Source organism: Mytilus trossulus, chromosome 2 (assembly GCF_036588685.1).
Source record: "Mytilus trossulus isolate FHL-02 chromosome 2, PNRI_Mtr1.1.1.hap1, whole genome shotgun sequence".
NCBI classification, from domain to species: domain Eukaryota; kingdom Metazoa; phylum Mollusca; class Bivalvia; order Mytilida; family Mytilidae; genus Mytilus; species Mytilus trossulus.
This window is the reverse complement of record NC_086374.1, coordinates 78680800-78705083: the sequence shown is the minus strand read 5'-3', so window position 1 is coordinate 78705083 and position 24284 is coordinate 78680800. Positions and strand designations below refer to the sequence as shown.

Genomic DNA, 24284 nt, shown 5'->3' with positions numbered 1-24284 from the left:
GTGAAATTCACGTGAATTTCACGTGAAATTTTTCACGTGAGATTCACCTCAAACGAGCTTATACATGAAACTCACGTGAAATTTTTCACGTGAATTTCACGTGAATCTGATGTGAAATTCACGTGAATTGAGATTAACGTGAAATTCACGTGAAATTTTACATGTGAAATTCACGTGAATTGAGCCTTCACGTGAAATTAACGTAAATCGAGCTTCTTTTAAAAAAAAATGAAATTAAAGTGAATTCACCCTCAATCACACAAATTTCACAGGATTTGAGCTAATTTAACATTCTTCTTAGTCTTGACCATGTGTTCATACTTCCATCCTATTTCTACTTTCTTTGTTTCCAAATGTTTTTGGTCTTAAACGAAGAAAGCAATAAAATCATCACAGGTTATAAATAATATCCAGGGCACCTTAGTTCACTCCTAGAACTATTTTGGTTGTGTTGGAGTCTCAATCCTTATTTGTAAATGATTTATGGACTTTATAGGAGATGTTTACACTGATGTATATTTCATTTCAGTTGATTTTTATTATGTATGTATGAATAAGTCATATTGTGTGGTCATCAGTTTTGATACAAACCAATCACATAATATGGAAAAGTACCTGCACAAGATGCCAATTCTTTTTAAGAAGGTTTTAAAGAAGAAAAAACAGTTCACCTCACAACATATGCATGTACCCATTTCAAGCCAGAAAGCGTTTCAGTGGTTGTATTAAATTTCATCTTAACTAAAAGAAAATATTCAAAGAATTTGATGTTGATGGCTATTCTCAATTCATAGATCGTGGCATATCTTTAAGACACCGGTCTTTTGTTGAGGACTGCCTGTTAGAACCTAAATGCATTCAGGTGTTTTTGTTGTAGTATTCATTGCTGTCTGATTGATGTTTACCTCATATCTATTGTACTAATAAACTAAAATAGAAAGTTCTGTGAAATATAGCTGATATACAAATGTACCATATTGAAAGTCTCTCTGTAATTTACAATCATTTACTTCTTATTTCATATATGCAAAAATAGTTTGTTTTTCTCATTTTAACCCTGATCTTAAGGTTAATGCATAATGTTGATCTCAAAGCTTGGCTGCACAATAAGCTAAAAAAAAATGTTATTTCATTTTTTTATATAAAATTCATTTTAAAACATTTTCATTTTTTACTGTAACATGTATGTTGACACAATAATTTGAATTGTATTATAATTCTGAAAGTACTTGAGGTTGAAAAAATATACACAATAGTTAATTCCAGTTGGTTTACACTTCTTGAATACACCACTACTTTGACTCTGTTAATAATGTTTAAGACTCCTCTTCTGCATATAATTGCGTTTTGTTCCCAAGGATTCCTTTATACATTTGCACTTATCATCCTAAGATGTTGCTCCAATAATAAAATCCTGTAATGCATACTTAGCAATCAGACTCTTGGAATACTTCCTACAGTTCCTGTAATATAACAAAATCAGCATGTTTGTATTTGTAGTCAAGCAAAAAAGATTACATCAATTTAACATGTTTAATCTCCAATGATTTATCAAACTTATAAAAGGAGATAACTGTAATTTATTTTAAGCTTTGACATGATCAATTGGTGATTTGATGGTGATTATTATTTACCCAGTTAACATAACCAATCATGACTGTTGTGAACGTTAAATATCGCGGCAGTACCTTTTTGTAAATGTTACGTCGTTACTGGCAAATTTGACAGTTGCCGATTTAACGTTACGAAATTCCGCCAACATGTGGCGTTCGAATAGCATCTTTGTTTTCTAGCTTGTTATGAACCTTACATTTCTTTAGTTACTTGTATTTACATGCTTTATATTGTTAAATCGATGTCGAGACGTACGAAATCATGCTTGCTTTCTTTATAATTCATATTTATGTACGTACTGACAGTTATTTACATGATAAACCTTGACCGGTAAGGAACTATATTCTTACACGCAAGGATAAGGCGTGCTAAGAACTATAACCAGATGCTCCGCAGGGCGTAGCTTTATATGACCGCAGAGGTTGAACCCTGAACGGTTGGGGCAAGTATGGACACAACATTCAAGCTGGATTCAGCTCTAAATTTGGATTGTGATTAAATAGTTGACACAGCGTTAGGTTTCTGACACAGAATGAATGTGTTCTAATGAACTTAAAATTTTTATTTTCTCTTAGAGCAATTCACTATGCTGTTGAATATTAATCCTCTCAAAAAAATGTTTGAAGAAATTTTCTTTTTATTTATGAAATTTCAAATGAGAAAAATTGAACCCAATTTTTTTAATCACATCCCCCTTTCCCTTATTCCAAAACTAATCTCAATTAAAATTTCTAATGGAGTTTGCAACAATAACTACTCATTTAAATACATCATAAAATATTAAGATGTAAAAAAACTGCTTGTTATCACTGAATGGTAAAGATTATTTCAATTTATCAGTTGGTAGTAAAAAGTGAATATACATTGTATATTGTATATAACAAAGATTTAAGTTGATTCTGAACAAAGAAAGATAACTCCAATTAAAAAAAAATCTTGCTATTGCACAATATTGTGCATTTAGATATTTCTTGCTTACTATTCTGGACAAAGAAAGATAACTCTAATTAAAAAAAAAATTAGCTATTTCACAATATTGTGCAATTAGATATTTCTTGACATTGCGCAATACTGTGCAATTGAAAAGACTTGCTATTGCACAATACTTAATATAATAATTTTAGATCCTGATTTGGACCAACTTGAAAACTGGGCCCATAATCAAAAATCTAAGTACATGTTTGGATTCAGCATATCAAAGAACCCCAAGATTTCAATTTTTGTTAAAATCAAACTAAGTTTAATTTTGGACCCTTTGGACTTTAATGTAGACCAATTTGAAAACAGGACCAAAAATGAAGAATCTACATACACAGTTAGATTTGGCATATCAAAGAACCCCATTTATTCAATTTTTGATGAAATCAAACAAAGTTTAATTTTGGACCCCGATTTGGACCAACTTGAAAACTGGGCCAATAATCAAGAATCTAAGTACATTTTTAGATTCAGCATATCAAAGAACCCAACCCATTCATTTTTTGTCAAAATCAAACTAAGTTTAATTTTGGACCCTTTGGACCTTAATGTAGACCAATTTGAAAACGGGACCAAAAGTTAAGAATCTACATACACAGTTAGATTCGGCATATCAAAGAACCCCAATTATTCAATTTTGATGAAATCAAACAAAGTTTAATTTTGGACCCTTTGGGCCCCTTATTCTGTTGGGACCAAAACTCCCAAAATCAATACCAACCTTCCTTTTATGGTCATAAACCTTGTGTTTAAATTTCATAGATTTCTATTTACTTAAACTAAAGTTATTGTGCAAAAACCAAGAATAATGCTTATTTGGCCCCTAATTCCTAAACTGATGAAAATAAAACTCCCAAAATCAATCCCAACCTTTCTTTTGTGGTCATAAACCTTGTGTCAAAATTTCATAGATTTCTATTAACTTAAACTAAAGTTATAGTGCGAAAACCAAGAAAATGCTCATTTGGGCCCTTTTTGGCCCCTAATTCCTAAAATGTTGGGACCAACACTCCCAAAATCAATACCAACCTTCATTTTGTGGTCATAAACCTTGTGTTAAAATTTCAAAGATTTCTATTCACTTTTACTAAAGTTAGAGTGCGAAAACTAAAAGTATTCGGACGACGACGACGACGCAGACGACGCCAACGTGATAGCAATATACGACGAAATTTTTTTCAAATTTTGCGGTCGTATAAAACCGGACTTTTCTTATAACGAAACCAATTTGAACCGAGCTTGAAAGAATACAAGAGGTAATAACGCATACACGAAAAACACATTCAAATGTTTTAACATATTGTATTTCATTTACCTGTATTTATTATTATTGATAATAATAATCTCTGATACTTTTAAAAGTTGTTTAGTCATTATTTAATATCCAGAAACCAAAGATATTGTTTTAAATTAAAGATTGGCAACAATCTTTACAATGACCCATAAAACAAATACTGTCAAGCAAATAATACCAAGTCTAAGGTCAGAAAAACCAAGGCAGACAGACATGTGCACCTTGCAATCATTACCTACACCAAATATAGTTGATCTCTTAATTAATTATAGCTTGTATATAGTCTACAACAAACAGACCAAAATATGAAACTTATTATTGACCAATGAACCATGAATATCAGGTCATGGTAAGATGAACCCTGCCCAGACAGACATGTACACTATACAATCAGTTGCAGACAAGACAAAAATGGCATGATTCATGATACCAGTAATTGTTTAATCTTGGTCAAGCTCTTTTGATAATTTTCCTCAAACAACAAGCATAACATGGGAATATCAATATGAAATAAGAATTGAAATCCTAGGAAATACAGATAATAAAATTATATTCTCATAAATTTATATGGACTGAAAAATGGTAACTAAATGCCTAATTCCATACATGTATATAGCAGATTAACTTTACCATTGATCTGTTGATTGATAGTATTTTTTTTATTTTGTCAGTTTGTGTAGACTCCTTTTTAAATTTGCACAGGCATGACAGGATTCTGCATCTTTGTTATATACCATTTTGACTACAAATACTGTAACAAATACATACCAGTTTAAGTTACATGTACTGTTGATCTAGAGTCTCCTCTACATGTATATCTAATCAATTCATTCATTTATTGTATAGCTTCACTTCCACTTACATCTTGGGAGCTACAAATATGTAATTGTTAAAATTTAAATTCCATTAACATGATTAATTATTATAAATATATAAGCCCTGAACCTGATAAATGTTTTCCAAATAAAAAAATAGGAATACAACTGGAAATTCATTTACCTTAGATATATATGTCAAATTCACACAACCAACTGTTGTAAAAAATATTTGCCAAGAGCAGTGAATCGGATAATTCTGGAAATTCATTTACCTTAAATATATATGTCAAATTCACACAACCAACTGTTGTAAAAAATATTTGCCAAGAGCAGTGAATCGGATAATTAGGTCAGACACTCACAGACATTTTTAGATTTTTTGGTTGACATACAGACATAATAGAGGGAAAAAAATCAAATTTCTCTTTCGGTCAGACAAACCCTAGTCAGTTTGGCACAGACTGCAACGTTAACAGAGAAAACAATGGATTTTTTTTTACAACCAATAAGTGAACATCACTAGCAAAATGACTAGTACTAGTTTTCTAGATTGAACTGTTGCACATTTTGTCAGGATCATTAACAGCTGTATTGTTCTGTTCATTGTTGAAGGTCATAATAAAAGTGGCCTAAAAGTGCTTGCATCCCCTTCATGTTGAACATGGCTGATCATGATCATTTTTTTATTGGCAATCCTACCACATCTCCTTATTTTTAATTTACTAAAAATTTTCAATCTTCAAGAATTAAATTCTATTCATATACAAAAAAAATGTACACCTCTTCTTTTGCATAGACTTCTAGGTACTATTTCTGAGACTGTACCAAAAATATGTATTACTGGAAATCCACTTTTAATATTCAGTACTATTTTGTAACTTTAAAATTATTGTAGTTTTAGGTACTGTATTTTTGTACTAAAATAATTGGTATAGAAATAATAAAATTTGGTATAGAAATAATACCCACAGTGATCACAATATTCCATGTTGGAAAATCATAACTTTAAGAAATTTGAAATAGACAAGTACTGTAAAATACATGTACAGAATGTCCAGTACTATAATTTTTTAGAACAGAAATAGTACCTGCAAAAGTAGCAGTGAACATGTACATGTACATTGTATATACCTGTAATCAATTAAAGGTAATCTGATCAGCACTATGAAGCAATGTCATTAATATTCAAAACACTCTGCCATTATCAGAAATCAAATTAATCTAAACTCCAATGACATTCTATATATACATGATATATGTGCTAAACACTCAAAACTTTTTTAATACCACAATCTGACAGAATTCATAGATATACATGTACACAATCATCATTAAGTATAAAAAAGAAGATGTGGTATGATTGCCAATGAGACAACTGTCCACAAGAGACCAAAATGACACAGACATTAACAACTATAGGTCACCGTACAGCCTTCACAAATGTGCAAAGCCCATACTTAATAGTCAGCATACAAGGTAACTAGAGGCTCTTAAGAGCCTGTGTCGCTCACCTTGGTCTATGTGCATATTAAACAAAAGACACAGATGGATTGATGACAAAATTGTGTTTTGGTGATTGTAATGTGTTTGTAGATCTTACTTTACTGAACATTCTTGCTACTTACAATTTTCTCTAAAATAAACTTGGACCTTTAGCAATGTTTAGTTACAAAGGAAAATATTTTTAAAAAATTTACACAAGTAAGTTTACCAAATTAATGTAAATTGTTCAAAATTGACTATAAAGGGCAATAACTCCTTAAGGAGTCAATTGATGGTCATTTTTGTCATGTTGACTTATTTGTATATCTTACTTTGCTGAACATTATTGCTGTTTACAGTTTATCACTATATACTAGATATCAGCCAAAATCTACATTTTACCCCCATGTTCTATTTTTAGCCATGGTGGCCATCTTGGTTGGTTGGCTGGGTCATTGGGCACATTTTTTAAACTAGATACCCCAATAATAATTGTGGCCAAGTTTGGTTAAATTTGGCCCAGTAGTTTCAGAGGAGAAGATTTTTGTAAAAGTTTACAGACGACGGACGCCAAGTGATGAGAAAAGCTCACTTTTTGTTGGATGCTGCATCATAATTATTACAAGTTAAATGAATGCAAGTCATTAAGTACATATATGTAGTTACTACACAGCTACTTTTGCATCTATAGGTACTAATTAAAGTAAATTTCCAGTACTGCATATTTTAGTACAGAAATAGTACCTATGCAAAAGTAGGTGTGTAGTACATAATATTTGAAGATAAAATAAAGGATTTAATCTAATTATTATCAGTCTCTGGTCAGAAATGAAGCCACACAACAGCGAAATGTAAGTCTCAGAGATGCACATACAATCATTGTATATACATTTGTACATGTATGGTGAAGATTAATACTTACCATTGGCTGTCAACATACATTTTATGTACATATAAAAATGGACTGTCAGGCATTGAATCATTTGACCCTGCATATAGGTTCCTTCATTCCAGTATCAGTCATTATCCATAGTCAACTCCTCTGTCCATTCCTTGTTATATTGCTGAAAGGGAGAAAACAGTATTTAGCATGTGGACACAATACTATTCAAAGAGTTTTGCAAACAATTAGCTTATAATATCCATGAATTTCTTTCTATTTGTATTAGACTTGGAATTGTACTAATTATCTACATGTATCAAATATCATGAGCCTGTGTCGAGCCTGTGTCGAGCCTGTGTCGCTCACCTGTCTTCACTGTTGTTTTAAAAATCACAATTAATAGCATTAGATACCCTTTAAATGATTGAGGCAAAGTTTGATTAAATTTGGCACAATAACTAAAAGCAGGTCATCCCATTCATTGTCATGATTGTAGTCTTACAAAAGTAACTGAAGACCCTCCCCCTTTTTGTCATTATTAAATTAGTTTTCAAATTGTTACCATTTGAAATTGATTTTTATACAATTTTCCCTTACACTTCAATAATAAACCCCTTTGATCTTATATTTTTACCACTTTGGTATCGAACCCTGAGGCTCAATTTCATAGAGATCCATAGAAAGGTACACTGTATGGGATTTGCTCATTGTTGAAGGATGTACTGTGACCTGTAGTTTTATAATATGTTAACTTCTATGTCATTTAATCTTGGGTGATGGGAAATAATACCATATCTTTTATATCTACTGTATATATTCGTTCAGATGTATGAACATATACAAATGATGCACAATGTACATGTATATTATTCAAGGGTTTAACCCTTTCCTCCATTGAATTTTTTTTATTGCATACTTGATTCGCATAGGATTATTTTCATAAAATGCTGAACATATGCTTTAAAGTATCAAGGCATTGCAAAAATCAACTATTTCATCAAATAAATTTAAGTCAAATATTCCTATGATATATATTCCTTTTCATATTGGATACAAACTTTATTAAGTCAACTGCAGACACTTTGTAGTCAAAGTGTTTCAACTGAGGTACTACACAGGCGTCAAAAGGAGTCATTATGGAGTAAGGGGGGTGGCGTCAAAAGGCGTCATTATGGAGGAAAGGGTTAATTAATGTTTGGATACCAGAAATCCTTGTTTTTTACCCATAATTATAAAAAGGTATAGTCCATTACCCCAAAAAGTAATCCAAATCTTCCTTTTGAGGTATGGAACTTACAATGCTACATGTACAAAGTGGTACAATTTTATAGAGATCCTACACATACACAATTCATTGCCATGAAACATAAAAAAATGCTTGTTTTGGACCATAATTCCATATCAGTTTCTGCTAAAATAAAATAGTCTGAACTGAAACAAATGTTACACTTGATATGCAACTTGTCATGGAAATACTATACAATAATCATGATAAATCATAATAATCAGATCAATATCTTCAAGCATATAAACATGTAACCCAAAAAAAAAAATAAACTGATTATTTGCATGAACTTAGTACATAGCTCTGCAAAAATAAAACATCTGAAGTTATTTTTTCTGAACAGAATATTTAGAGCTTCATTTGTAAACTTGTTACTGCTTGTCATAATCTAAAATAAAAATATCTATAATAAGGGTGATGTTTAACCCTCCCCCCTCCCACTTTCTGTATATGTATGTGCCAGTCCCAGGTCAGGAGCCTGTAATTCAGTGGTTCTTCTTTGTTGCTTTGTTTGTTACATAATGATATTTGTTTTTTGTTCATTTTTTTGTTTATTAATTCTGCCATTAGTTTTCTTGTTTTAATTTTTTACATGCACATTTGTGATTTTGGGACCTCCCATCAGGGTTGGCAAAAACCCGGGTTTTATGAGTATTGCCCAGCCCAGTGGGAAATACTGGGAAAACCCGGGTTTTACTGGGTTTTACTGAGTAATACTGGGCAATACTTGGTAATATAGAATACTGGCCTGAATTTTAAAGAGAATTCATTTATAAAACACAAATGCATATATATAAACCTATTTTTATTTATAACGATGTTCCAGAACATACGAGTATTTGGACCGTACGCGTACGGTCCGGACCGTATACGTATACACATACGGTCAGACCGTATGAGTGTACGCGTACAATCCAGCTGATCATACGTTTTGGGATCATATTGGTTAAATTTAAACAAACATTTATCAAAATCTTAATTTTTAGTTATACAAATTGTTATTATTACAAAATAGAAGGCCGATGATAAAGTGAATAAGCGAACAATTGAAATTAAATATTTGCTTAATTGTATATCCGTGAATTCTATTTTTTTACTCTCGCCGAAGGTGACACTTGATTCTAATAAGAACGTCGTATTTTTTCACATTTACATGTTTTGTTAATGCATGTTCCTTTGCGTATGCATTTCTTTTGTAAAGTTCATAAATATTCTAAAACAGTTGTCCTCCCACATTATGTTTACTTCCGATAACTTCAATTTCAATGAGCATACTGAGCTGCAATTAATGAATTACCGGCCTGCAAAATACAGGAGATTAACAGATTAAATAAGCTTGATCTTTTTAAATAGTTAATATATTAATTAAGTTTCTATGTCAAATGCTGTTGAACTTTTTATATCAATTGGAGATATAAGTCAAGCTGATCTGTTATATACATTTGTATCTAATAAGCTTGACCAACTTCTTAATATCAGTCAGACCGTACGCGTACGGTCCGACCGTATGCGTATTTTGAAAAAGTACGCATACGGTCCAGACCGTACGCGAACGGTCCAAATACTCATACGGTCTGGAACAACTACATGTACATTTTGTACGTTTACTTGTTTGAGAGTCCTATAAGACATACATGTACAAGTGTATACTATACATTTGAGAAAGAATTATTCTAATAACTCTGAGATTTTTGTTTTCAACTATATATAGCTAATATAAAGAATTGACCAATTACATGTAATAATAAAGGGCTGCGCTTTAGCGCATGATACGCCCGTTGCTCTTTTAACTTGTCTTTTATGCTTTAAATGAATTTATATGATCAACTAGAAATATATATACAAATCAAAAGGGATGTTACATTAATATAATATATTCACCAAAGTTTCATAAAATCCCCCTTTTTTAAGTATAAAAATTCATTACTTAAGAAAACGTAAAATCTAAAATTTATAAAAATGGAAAGGGAGCTTATGTCAATTGATATAAACAATTTATCAAAGTTGCATAAAATTTTGTGAAAGTGTTAGTTATTGTCCCAAAATTGGAAAATCCCCCCTTTTTTAAGCATAAAAATTCATAACACGGAAATGTTAAATCTGAAATTTATAAAAATTGAAAGGGAGCTTACATCAATAGATATAAACAATTCACCAAAGTTTCATGGACATTGGTGAAAGCCTTTTTGAGTAATTGTCTGAAGTGTTGAAAATCCCCCTTTTTTTTATGAATAAAGCCCCATAAATCCAAAACTTAAAATCTGAAATTTATAAAAATTAAAAGGGAGCTTACATCAATAGATATAAATAATTCACCAAAGTTTCATGGACATTGGTGAAAGCCTTTTTGAGTTATTGTCCGAAGTGTTGAAAATCACCCTTTTTTTATGAATAAAGCCCCATAAATCCAAAACTTAAAATCTGAAATTAAAAAAAGACGAAAGGGAGCTTATGTCAATAGATATAAACAATTCACTTAAGTTTCATGGAAATTGGTGAAAGTGTTTTTGAGTTATTGTCCGAAGTGTGGACGACGGACAGACGGACGGACAGACAACGGTATACCATAATACGTCCCGTCTAAAAGACGACGGGCGTATAAAAATTACTTTGAAATAATTTATATGTACAAATGTACATAACTAATTAATACATTGTAATAAGACAAGTAATTATTCAGATAAGAACAAAGATATGTTTATATAACAATAATCAGCCTTTTCATTTCTATACGAGTTAATGACAAGACCCTGTAGGGTGTTTATTTAGCAATCATGATTGCATATACATGTATACTAGCAATTTAATTTACAATCCACATAAACACTGCAATAAAATGTTTAGATTATTGAAACAATGGTTGGAAATCAAATTAACAAAGAATCCTAAAATGTGTAAGTCTTGTGTTTTGCCTACATGAAAGTTAAGTAGAGAAGAGAATGAAATTAAATTTTTTAAATGACTCTCAATGGTTATCTGTATAAAATGTATATATTTAGCTATAATACTATGAAACTACAACAAGTCTTTACTATTTATTGTTGAAAAAGCTTGAAAAATCATATTGCCCAGTATTACCCATTTTTGGGAGTATTGCCCTGCCCGGGAATACCCGGGTTTTCCCGTCCCAGTAAAACCCAGGCGGGTTATACTTTGCCAACCCTGCCTCCCATACATGTAAATGTAGCTGAGTATGTGATATTGGCTTTGCTTATTGTTGAAGGCTGTACAGTAACCTTAAGCTGTTACTTTCTGTGTCATTTGGTGTCTTGTGGAGAGTTGTCTCATTGACAATCAATTCCACATCTTTTTAATATTGTATCATCTTGTTGTAGTTATCATGGTTATTGATTCATACCATTTTGCCAGTTCAAGACTTACAAAAATGTATGGGAACATTTCCTCCCCTAACTGGAAATCCCCTGGCCCTTGTGGTAGTTTTCTATAAATTGTTATCCAAATATGTTTGATTAAGAGAAATCAACACAATTGTTTTCCTTATGATATGACGTTAAATGGTATCTAATGTAAAAAGTGAGGTACAGCCACCTGCAGAATAAGAGTGTACACCAGATTAGGTATTTGTGCTGGATTTCAGTTACTGCTAGCAAGTCGAAGATGAAAACATTCAGTCATTGCAGATTTCTGTTTATTCCTGCACTATTAAATCATTTGTTTGAGTTACCTGTAGTATATTCTCGAGTATTTATTACTATTCATAGCTCCTTGATATTGGTTGTCTTGTTAAATTATCCAAAACAAATACTATTGTTGTTGACAATCGGCTGCGTCCTTCTCTTCAAAACGCGTCAAAATCTGTATCTTTCAAGCGTTTTAAAAAATCCGAATCCGGACTAGAGATTGGCGGATATTATGCTGATGGTCAAAGCATTTCTCCATATAAAAAAAAGGTATCCCCCTTCTTTTAATATATACTATACAAATTCTTGGAACATGTAAATAATTATTTTGTTTATAAGCATCCTTTACAAAGGAGCACCTCCACATGGACAACCCTTAACACCCTTTAATTTATAAAATATAATAACTTATTTAACTATAATTTCAATTAATGACTAAGGGACTGTTATATTAGTGATCATTAGTTAGCATAATTACAGATTATGACTGTGATTTCATTATGTAAAATAATATATATATAAAGATAAATGTTTAACTTTAATTCAATGAGAAATAACCCAGCCTTGTCCAATTAGCAATTCATTTACCATACATAGCTTTCACATACAAGGGCAGATCCAGAAATTTTCATAAGTGGGGGACCACTGACTGCCTAAGAGGGGGCCCGCCCAAGCCACGCTTCATTAATTCCCTATATAAGCAACCAATTTTTTTTCCCAAAAAGGTCCCCCCCTAAATCCGCCTCTGAAATAACATTTTACTGTCAGTCAATTAGTTTTCATAACATGCACAAAACTTAGAATGGAAAACAATTGTCAAAGAGACAACAACCTGTCCAAATAGAAGACAATAAACAGCCTACTAATCCATCTAAGACACTGTATATTAAAGACCATAAATTTATTCATTATAAATAAAGTTAAAAAGATAATTAAAAATTTTAAATCAGTTCTAAAGCAGATTTTATGGGGAAAAGGGGGTGGGGGGGATTTACCACATTCCCACGGTACCTTTTCTTTTTACAAGTCTTCTCACACTTTTTCAATATCCTGGACCCATATCTGTCAATAATTGCAACTTTATTTACTTTGCCTTTTTTTCTGAAACTATTTTCCTACATTGATTGGAAAACAATTCCCATAAGAAATTCAAATAAAAGATACACATGTATACAAAATTCCAATTTAATGACTCTACTAGATATATATATATATAAACAGTGATAGAAAATATAATTCAAAACCAACATGTTTTTGTAGTTGCATCTAACCCATTATCAAGGGAGGTAATTCATGCTTAAGAAAGGATAAATATTAATCATTTACATTGATGTACTTCTTGAGACACAAAGAATAACAGCTTTGAAATGATTCAATTTTGCAAAAAGGAAATTGGAATGAATAATAGTATGTGTAAAATTCAGGTGAATTTGTTTCTCATAATTGCATAAATTTAACTCAATAAATTTAAATTTGTCTTATTAACTCATGGTTTAATTCAGATAAAATGAAACATAACTTTCACAGCCTGTGACAGGGGTTTTGATTCATGTTAATTTCATGTGAAATTTTTCACGTAAATTTAACGTGAAATTTTTCACGTGAATATAACATTAATATTTTCACATGAATTTCACGTGAAATATTCACATGAATTTCACGTGAAATGAGAATTTTTAAAATTAAATAGATTCCCAGGGAATATATGATACATATAATACAAGGTATGAGATGTTGAGAAAATTTTTGATTTTCAGTTAATTTTTTATAACTAAGACACCATTCTTATTTTTTCACGTGAAATTCATGTGAAATAATTTCACGTGAAAATTTAATGTGAATTTCACGTGAAATCTCTTCACGTGAAATTCACGTAAAAAGTTAACGTGAATTTCACGTGAAATCACTTCACATGAAATTCATGTAAAATTCACGTGAAATTAACGTGAAATTTATGTGAAATTCACGTGAAATGAGATTCACGTGAAATTCACGTGAGCAAAATTTGCCTGTGTAGTGAGGGCCTCCGGGATTATTAGTTATAAAGCGTCACTGTAAAACCTTTATAATAAAATGTTGTTGTTCTTATCTAAGTTTCAACTTTAAAACTTAAGTTAAGTTAAAGTATCAAATGCTTTTAGAGCTTGTTTCTAAATTTGATTTGACCAGGGCACTGGATTTCAAAGGTATCTTAAGACTAAGGCTTGTCCTTAGATGACATAAGGACATAACTTAAAATAAAGTACTGATATCATTATTGTTAGTCCTTAAACCAATCAGATAAGTACTATCTTATAGGCATTTTGATCTAAAGTCTATGACTAACTACACATAGGATAGTTATGTAATTGTCCTTAATAAAGTTTGTGATAAGCTTTGCCATTTGCGATGTCTTAGAAAACTTAAAAATACCTAATATTTTATACATTTTGTCTTTATTCATCAACATTTATTTTCACATATGATAAGATAATATTTGATTAACAATTGACGTGCTAAAATGACTGAAAAATTAATTGTTTATGTTGGACGCTATTATATAGCTTTCTAGGCTAGGTCATTGCTGTCAGTTGTCATTAATGGCGGAAGCCGACGTATCCGAAGACATCAGTTAAATGGGACTAGTCATCGATTGCCTGGTTTCGCAAATCCACTAGTTCATTCATCTCGGATTCTGACACGTGAAATTTGCGGTCACAAATTGGTTTGTTTAGGTTTAGGAACAGTTTATAAACTTTGAAATTGTCAATATTTTAGTTCTATAAATGTCATTTCAACCGAATTGGTAGGTTCAGAAATACGACCTTATATTAAGTTTTCACAAGAACATATTAAAAAATAAAGTCTGTTATACTTTTTCTAAGTATTCAAAAGTCAGTAGTATTTGTTTATTTATTTGTATCTGTTTTGATGCGTACATATTCACTTTTTTGTTCAGTTTATACATATTTGAATATTCAATACCTTGACATATAAATATGAATAAATAAATCGTACTTAAATCATTTACAGTTTGAGTTATTGTTAAACGTCACAAACAATTTTAGAACGTCGACGAAACTCTTTTATCAACGTCGAACAGTTGTATATAAAGAATTGATTAGGAAAATGTCACAAACTATTATCTATGATAGCAAGTATCAGTAACCATTTATCATGACAGAAAACAATTGTCTTTCCATTATCACATTTTCTACATTCTAAGTCATTAATGCTTTGTTTGAATAAACTGAGTTTAGCAAGGATATTATCAGTTCTACATCAGTAGTCTGTCTCAGGCTAAGCAATTTATAAACAAGACTTGTTTATTTGTCCACTTTATTGAAATTGTTAATACTTAAGGTCAACTGACAGTAATGAATGACACAGTAAGGAACTAGTTTAAAACTTTGTAGCAGTTATTAAATTATCATTCAATCTACCCGAAACATGCCCAATTCGTATATTGTTAATGTGAATTTTCGTATATTGGATTAAACTCTTTGAAGTCATTATTTTTATTTCGTTATTTTTCCTTTTTATGTAAATGCTTTAAATGATATGCTTGATACCAGTTGAGACTTTCACCATCTCTCGTAAAGACAACCCTGCACTTCATTTTTTTGCTATGAAATAGAACACACATACAAAGCTAACAAGAGAACAAGCAAACATTATATCTATATTCACTAAATTTGTTATGTCTTTATGACAAACCCCTCACAAAAAACAATTATTCAATCTCTCCGCATTTCAATTACTATGACAAAATGAATCTTTGAATTGCGTTTACCTCCTCATTAGTGAATTACTCAATTAATATGTTCTGACTACTTGACTGGAGTTATACCCATTTACTGATGTCATCCACATCGAAGTCAATCAGCAATTCAAAAATTCTTTACCAGTGGATAAGGTGGTTATGTTATGTCTCATGTATTTGACTAATAGTTGACACTTACATTTGATATAAATATCCTGATAACATGCAACCCATGTCATTTACTAAATGAGAGCGGTCAAGCACTTCTACCTTTCAATTGTCTATTCTCCGGTTATCATTTATCTTGAATGCTATACTTTTGCACTTTAAAAATATGGCAACCCTATTTTTTTGTGTCAGATATTCGGAATCCTCTAGTTGTATCCATGTAGTGACTGCACTATTTTCTCCTGCTTATCCGTACCTTTCGTTTCTTTTTTTCACAAATGATTAAAACCCTGTTTTTGTATATCTAATAAATTTCTTGTTTCGTGTTGATAGTGTTAGACTGAAAAAATTGTGATGTTAAATGTATGTAAAATCTAGAAAGAATCATTTCTCGCCTGCTAGATTATATTTCATACTTTTTATATTTACATATTTTGATTAGAAGATTCCAATAAGGGTAATAGTATCGAAGCTAAACCAAGCTTATTTTGTTCAAGACATCAATATGCTATGTCAAAATAATTCCACGAAAGATTTAAAGATATTCATTTATTAGATTAGAAAGAGTTGCGGAAACAAGATTGCTACCACTCTTGTCAATATGAAAAATTCTAACAGTCGTGATGAACACAAAAAGAATCAGGTTTATAAAAAAAACTTCAGGTTAAGGAGGTGTCAGGGAAACAAAACCGAAATAACGATCGCTATTTAGCGCCACCTCCACAACACTTGTTGGTAATATACTGTATCTGAAAGATTTTTGGGTGTTTTCATTGCAGCTAACATTCTGTTTTGATACACATTAACTAAACAATATTAAATATGAATCAAGATTTTTTTTCTATGTTAAAGGGGGAAAATAGTCAAAACAGTGCTTGTTTACTAAGCAAGTTTTAGTAGTCTCATCTATTTAGCGATTTGGTCGAAATTTCATAATTTCTTTATACATTTTTTTTATAACCTAGTTGTTTATACCTTTAAATTTCCTTCACTACCTATAACAGAGTTACATACATTTCGCGGGGAATGATATTCTGGTCAAATATACTGCAAATATTCTATTTAAATCGAGCAGTTCTGTTATATTTTGGGAAGTAGTATTTTTGTTTGATTTTGTCATTTAAGAAATTTTAAATTTTGCTAGGAAATAAGTATTAAACATAAATAACAGGAGATGTCAACTAAAAACAAACCAACAACAAGAATTACCAATAAAATATACAATGATATAGCCGTTTATTGTTGACGACTGTATCTTGACCTTGACAATTATTTTGGTTATTCGTGTCGTGAAGTTGCTGTCTGAACGGTTTATACCCGACATCTTTGTTTTCCAAACTTTACATTGAGTTCAAAGCAAAAAAAACAGTTTAAAAATAACTTTCACTTAAATAATGTGAGGATAATAGGAAATCTCAATTTCATTACGCATTTTCCATTTGAATAGAAATTGAAAAACAAATGTTTTGCTTTTAAACACTAAAAAAAACAATTCATAAAAAAACACAAATTAGAAGATGCATAGGGACATTGATTACTTAATATCTGTGATTTTTTTGTGATTTCCTGTTAGTAATTTAAGAAATAAAGCGGAAATATCATGTCAATCCACCATAACTTTATCAAAAAGTCTATGTTTAACTATAGCGAGCCGAAAAATTAATCGGATAAAAGTGGATTATGATGTGTATGAAAAGTACTGAACATTATATGGAAGTTTGATTAATATCCGGTCAGTCTTTTCCAGATATATATAGTTCTTCTACGAGAAACGTCTTCGGTCATCGGCTGTAAGAATTAGTTGCTCAATTATTAAGATGTATTAAGACGGACTATGAGAGATATAAAATATGTTTTATCTCTTTAGCACTCATACCACATTTCCTATATCTATTTGTTCAAATATGTTCTTGATGGTTTCGATGTAGGTATGAAAAATAATCCTTCCCAAAGATTAAATAAAATCAAAAAAAATCACTGCAAATTGAGATTATTAGGAGTCAAAATTGTAAGTATGTAAAAGAATATACTTCCAAAAGATTTCAACAACAAAAAAAAACCACTGCCATGGGGATTATTAGAGGCCAAACTTTAATGGCTTACATTTTGTTGAAAATTATTATAATGATCTGAAATTCCTGTTTTAAAATTGTGTTGAATTGGTTGAAGAAGAAAAATTATAAGATATGAATAATAAGTTGTTTAAAACATTGCTCATGCCAAGCTTTCTTATTATTTTTTGTAAGAGGAATGTAAGTTTTGTGTTAATACGTAATTAATTATGGCATCATATTCACCAGTCTTTTAGTTAGTGTTTTTAATTTGTTTTCGGTCAGATGTTGCCCTGCTAATTTATTTAAGTAGTATATATTCAATAAAATTGAGTACTATATATATGTATATATGTTGGTATATATAAACCTAGTAGTTTGTTTTCATTAGGGTTTGCTCTAAATCAAGACAACACTAGTTTACCGATGATAAAATCACATATATCAATTACGCAGACAAAACAAGATAATTATCACAAACTGAAGGAATCACATTTACTCAAAAAGGAGTAACTTTCCTGATATTTAACGCATATATAATTAAAACAAACTGGTTTTACTTATCCATCTACTGTTTTTGATTTCAAACACACGCTATGAGTTGTTCAGACGTTAATATAAATTAAATGAATTTGGAGGAATTCTACATCCAGTGTAGACTTAACAATATTTTCGGACATTACTAGATAACAAATTGACACAAATTAATTACAGTTTATGTTACCTGTTTTTTTATATAATTCATCACAATATCAAATTTTCAATATAAGCTGAGTGTTTTAATTTGAAATCCCACTGTGATCCCCATGTAAGAAACCGTAAATGGACACAGTGTGGTATTCATTCACTCTCTATACAAAAGTCATTCAGCTATAAGTGATCTATTAGAAATTCGTTGAAGTGTTTAACATACTATGATCGAAGCCATTTAAGGTTTCTCCCATCATTGTCTCTACACCATGACAGAGACATTTCCAATATTGAAAAAAGAGGTTCATCTGTTGTATGAATTTAATCTAGATTAGTGTTAATAAATAAAATGTCTATTGATAATTATTTTGACATGGCGATGAACAAGTGAATCTATTTAATGATACACACAAATGACTGCTACATTACACGACAAGTCCAAATTCTACCATCAGATTCTGTAACGACTTAAGTAAAACTGCAATTTTCATTTCAATAGGAATTGAAAGAAACTAATAGCGTCTCTAAATTTACAATTCAAATGATAATCAAATTTGTTTCAGCGTAAATTACCGAACACGAAAAAATCCGTCAAAGCAACTATGAACAATTACTATGTAATTTAAATTTCAGATTGTAATCAAAATTTATCAGAAAGTGCAAAAACTTTGATAAATTGTTATAAATGAATAACTCAATCACTGAATCAGGATTGCCATAAATGCAAAATTTGCACATGATGGAGTCTGGTGACTTACAGATAAGTATTCTACGGGTGCGACACGATTTTTCTACTTTAAAAAGATGTTAGTAAAATGCATATGAAAGACGATCAAACAGCAAATTGGCACCAAATCACACATACAAACCATAAGGAGAGTTCCATGGGACATACGTGTGTGGAAGTTTTGCACTGATTAAAGGCATTAGATAGGCACAAGGCAATGATCAAAACATATATTTATTGATAGAAGGAAGTCAAAATGAAAAACGGAAAACGAATATATAATTAAAACAATTGAAATCACTTGAAACAGCCATAGCAATGTGGATTTTTATCTTGGCATTATGATCCTTTTTTTTTTAATTTTTAACCTCCAAAAATTGAAAAATACTTATGATTGCTATTTAGAAATAATAATTGAGTTGACTAAAACAAAAATTTCTCTTCAGTTCCAAGTTTTTATCAATTATTGTTTGATTATGTCCAGTAGAGTAATATGAGTTATTTTATGGGCAGAGTGTGCCATTCTGCCAACACGGACCTTAGGATTGATATGGATATGGTTATTCATTCCGCCAAACGTACATCCACTTGGCATAGACCTTTCTTTACACATAATTTTCGTGTTTTTGTGATGGTGCTGTCTTTTGTTGCCATTCGAGTTTGAATATCCATTTGGTACCTTCCGTCTTCTTTTAAGAATAGTAATCAATCTTAGATTGAAGGTTTTTGAACACCAGTATACTACTGTTGCTTTTATGAACGTTACAGTTAGAGAAAGATGTAAGGAAAGCTTTGATGAGACAGAAGAAGAGGGACTAAAGATACCAAAGGGATAGTATGTTAGACGAACAAAATACTTTTAGAAAAATGACTCTTACCAGTTAACCTATTGACTTAGAGGATAGTCAAGTGACTAAATCAGTCTTTTATAGGCAAAAGATCATATGGCTGTTGGCATGACACATAGTAAAAGAAATTATTAGCTTGGTATTTTTGTCAGTTTTTTTGCTACTACTGGATGACTTTAACTGCTAATAGTATCCCCCCCCCCCCCCCGAGATTATAAGAAATTCAGTTGAATAACAATGAGTTGAATGTATACGAAAATGTACGCCTTATGTAAACATCATAAGCTAAGTTTTTTAAAAGAGTTTTAACCATCCCTGAGTCGATGTCATTGTCGATGGACATCTTGATCCCGATATATCAAAAGCCCAGTAGTCGACACTTTGCTTGTTGATATGACAAATCCTTGATATTGTATATGTCGTTCATTGAATTTAAGATAACTCGAAACACTTGAGATGGACCTCATACATTTACGACATTAGCCGTGTTACCACAACTTTTAAAAAATTTTGCTTTATGTAGAGGAAATGTACAACTGGCGTAACAAATCTTCATTCTGGTATCTTTGAAGAACGTTGCATAGAAATTGAAATACAACTGTCCGTGCGTCATGCAACTCCATGTCTCTAATGTTTCATAAATATTTCTTGGTTGAGTTATCACTCTCAACTGATGATGGGCTTCACTTTATCATTAGTCAATTTATACCGCTGAACAAGTTAGCAAAATACGTACCATGTTTGATATGATCGTTTTTACAATGTTATTTTGTATATGTCTAGTTTTTTCCAATGACCTCGTTCATCCCGTAAAGTCTATTATATCCGCTGTCTAAAGCGTTTATTTTGTGGTGAAAACAAATTTCAGAAAAATATTCATAGGACCAGCGTAGTGTTACACTACCTTGGCTGTTGATAAGAGTTTTGCATGATTGGAAAATTGATATCGCAAATTTGGGTGGTCTTAATTTGTTTTCGACATGTTTCCACTTTCCTGTAAATCATCTGTTTTGACATTAGCAAACAAGGTTGAACTCAATTGTAATAAAATAATTAAAAAAAATATGCATTTGTGATATAAATATCCTAATTCAAAGCTTTTGTGCTGAAATTAACATTGTGAATTATTTTGATATGAACACGCTCAAATGAAGTATAATATAACTAGAACTACTTGCCTATACACCTTGAAGAATATTTAAGCAGTAGGCATACAAGAAGTAAGGAAACCAATGCAAAACGTTTGGATAGACATAACAACCATATAGATTGGCAACACTGACGTACTTGTATTACTTGTGTTAGAAGCGATGAAAACCCAGAAAACAAGTTGGAAGCTAAATTATACATGCGTTCTACCTTTTTCACGAATATGACCAATTGAATTAGACTAACAACCGGGTTTTTTTCTAACACGATCAAATGACGGGTGTCACAACTGGAAAAGGATCTGATTACCCTTCCAAAGAACCTAAGATCACCTGCGGTTGTTTTTTTGGGGTTTCGGGTTGCTCAATCTTTAATTTTCTCTGTTGTGGTCTGTATATTGTTGTTGTCTTGTTTTGCCCTAGAGTTGTCAATTTAATTTCGACTTATAATGCGTTTGAAGGTCACTTCGATATACTTTGTCTCTCTTCCTCTGTATCCTTTTATAGTTGATTATAAAAATAAAATTGAGAATGGAAATGGGGAATGTGTCGAAGCGACAACAACCCGACCATAGAGCAGACAACAGCATGCATGGCAATAGTAGCAAAAGTCACAAAGAACAGTATTCAAAACACATCACAGAAAACTAAAGCAACATGAACCCAAACAAAAAGCAAAGGGTGATGTTATGTTCTCCGGAAGAGTAAACATATCCTATTTCACATTCTCATGGGGAATACCGCGAAGTTAAGAAGATTAATTATCTTTATGTACCTTATTTATTTACTGTCAAACTTTTATGACGAAGATGAGCGTGAAATATGAAAACAGCACATTCTTAATTTCATTCGTCCGAAGCGCCTTTATTCTTCACCAGGAACATTAAATACCGAATATTTAAAAGCCCAGAATTTGTAATAACCTAAATAGTCGAAGCGCAATATGGTAAAAAAAGACCCTAACAATTTAGCCAAATTTATCTAAGGTAAAATTTGCCTGAGGGAGTTATCCTCATTTCTTTTTTAATCTAAAATTTATCAACGGACAATTTTAGAACGCTTTGTTTTAAATCATATCAGTACCGAAGTTCTAATTACTGAGCTGATGACACCATCAGGGACGAGTAGTCTACCTGCATATTTGTTTATTTGAGGTTAAGCGACTACTTTTAATTTTACTAGTAAGTCTCTATTTCTTTTACATTACATCTCTCCCCACCCTATTTTTGTTTTCTCGAATTATTTACATCTTAGGAATTAAATTTAGAAAGTCGCCATATAATCAAATGTTAGTTGAAATTCATAATTAAGTTTGTATCTTTGATAAGTGTTCATAACATTTGTAGTATTTACTACACAAAGCGGATCCTTAAATGGATTTTTTTCCTATTTGTAACGTTCTAATTTTGATCATGAACACGAAGATTGATACATTTTACAAAATGGTAGAGGTACACATACAGTTATGATGAGGACAAAGTACCATACTACTTTTCGTTTAGTTTACAAATAGTTTATTTGTATCTTTAATGTTAGATAGTAAAAATGGTACATCTTAATTGGTTGTTTATTACGCATAATAAACTTTTCACCTCTACTCTACTCCAAAAGTTTCAGACAACAAATAATCCGATCTAACACTAAGATAATAACTATTAAATGTTGTTGGAACTCCATCTCATATGTATTATGTGTAGTTATAGTTTATCAGACCAGACAGCTAATTGTTTGTCGTCTAATTAATATTATAAATCATCAAATAAGTTGCAATTATTAAGAAAATCCGTAAGAAAATCAGAGTTTTCAAACGGAATGACAAAATGACTATTACCTCAACTCTTAAATAGAGAGTTACTTAGTTCACGTAGATAACAATCATACAGGTATATATAACTTCGTTTTCTTTTCGGTAGTTATTTAATAACGTGCTGCATACGATAAAACTTATTTAAGGCTATCAATGATTTTTTTTTTTAAAGATAAGACTTTTTATTGTAAGTTTTACCTTCAAGGAAAAACGTAGATTTCAGTGATGTAATGTAAGTTGGCTGTAGTTAAAAAAAAATCAAAAGATAACAAGTTATCCAACAGTATGCTTTGTAAATACAAAAACACATTTTTATTAAGTTTGAAAGTTATGAAAAAAGAAGAAGCCTACATTTTGTTTCGGCTTTTTTTACAAAGTTATGAAAAAACCTTGATCACGAAAAATTGAAAAATTAAAACTTGTCATGAGGGATATGTATTTATTTAACAAATCTCCCTTAAACAATCAAAGGAACATTAGTTCTAAAATGGGGGATGTAAAACAATTTGTCTTCACTTAACCGAAGACAGACACAATTACTCGATAAAAATTATCTGTCAGATTCCATTAGGGAAAAGAAAAATATGCCATAACGGATGAGATACCAAACACTTAAAACTGTAAAAACCATCAGAAGCGCAATTAACTTACAGCAGAAATTGTCATTTGTAACACTTTTTTAACGCCTTTTTTCATTAGACGGCACTATCGTTTTATTTCCGTTGAATAATGTTATAGATACCAATGACTCTCTTTAAAAAAAATAACAACCGATTAACAATATTACAAAATAATAATAAATATTTGCATTTTATAATTAAACGAATAGAAATTTCATTGTTTTTAAAACATTTTTTCAAGAAAGTTATAAAAACAGTCTTACCTGAAGTTATACCCGAACCGTTCAATTCCCAACGAGGCAGCAGAATGGACGACATCCACACACGTGACTCTTTAAATATGCCATTTCAAAAGGTCATTGGACGGCACTGATTTAAAATGTTGTCTGCCCACGATTGTTTTCTGTCAATCACATTAAGACAGCTTTTTTTTTATATTTCATCTAAGTTTGTATCAATAAATAAGAAATTACGTGAAAAGAAATAAA

General features: G+C 31.0%; 1 protein-coding gene and 1 long non-coding RNA gene across 2 annotated transcripts in view; both read right to left on the bottom strand.

Moving 5' to 3' along the window:
- Positions 1–24284, bottom strand: part of LOC134708061 (FMRFamide-related peptides type HF-4-like) — a 56121-nt gene extending 31837 nt beyond the window's left edge. Inside the window, exon 1 of the mRNA XM_063568350.1 lies at positions 24060–24284. The gene's annotated coding sequence lies outside the window, so the exon portion shown is untranslated. The remainder of the gene's footprint in view (positions 1–24059) is intronic.
- LOC134708060 (uncharacterized) lies at positions 967–12157 on the bottom strand. The gene is made up of 4 exons (XR_010105798.1): positions 12040–12157; positions 7109–7250; positions 4655–4758; positions 967–1463 (listed from the first exon to the last, which is right to left on the bottom strand). It is a non-coding gene; the product is annotated as an uncharacterized LOC134708060 (long non-coding RNA).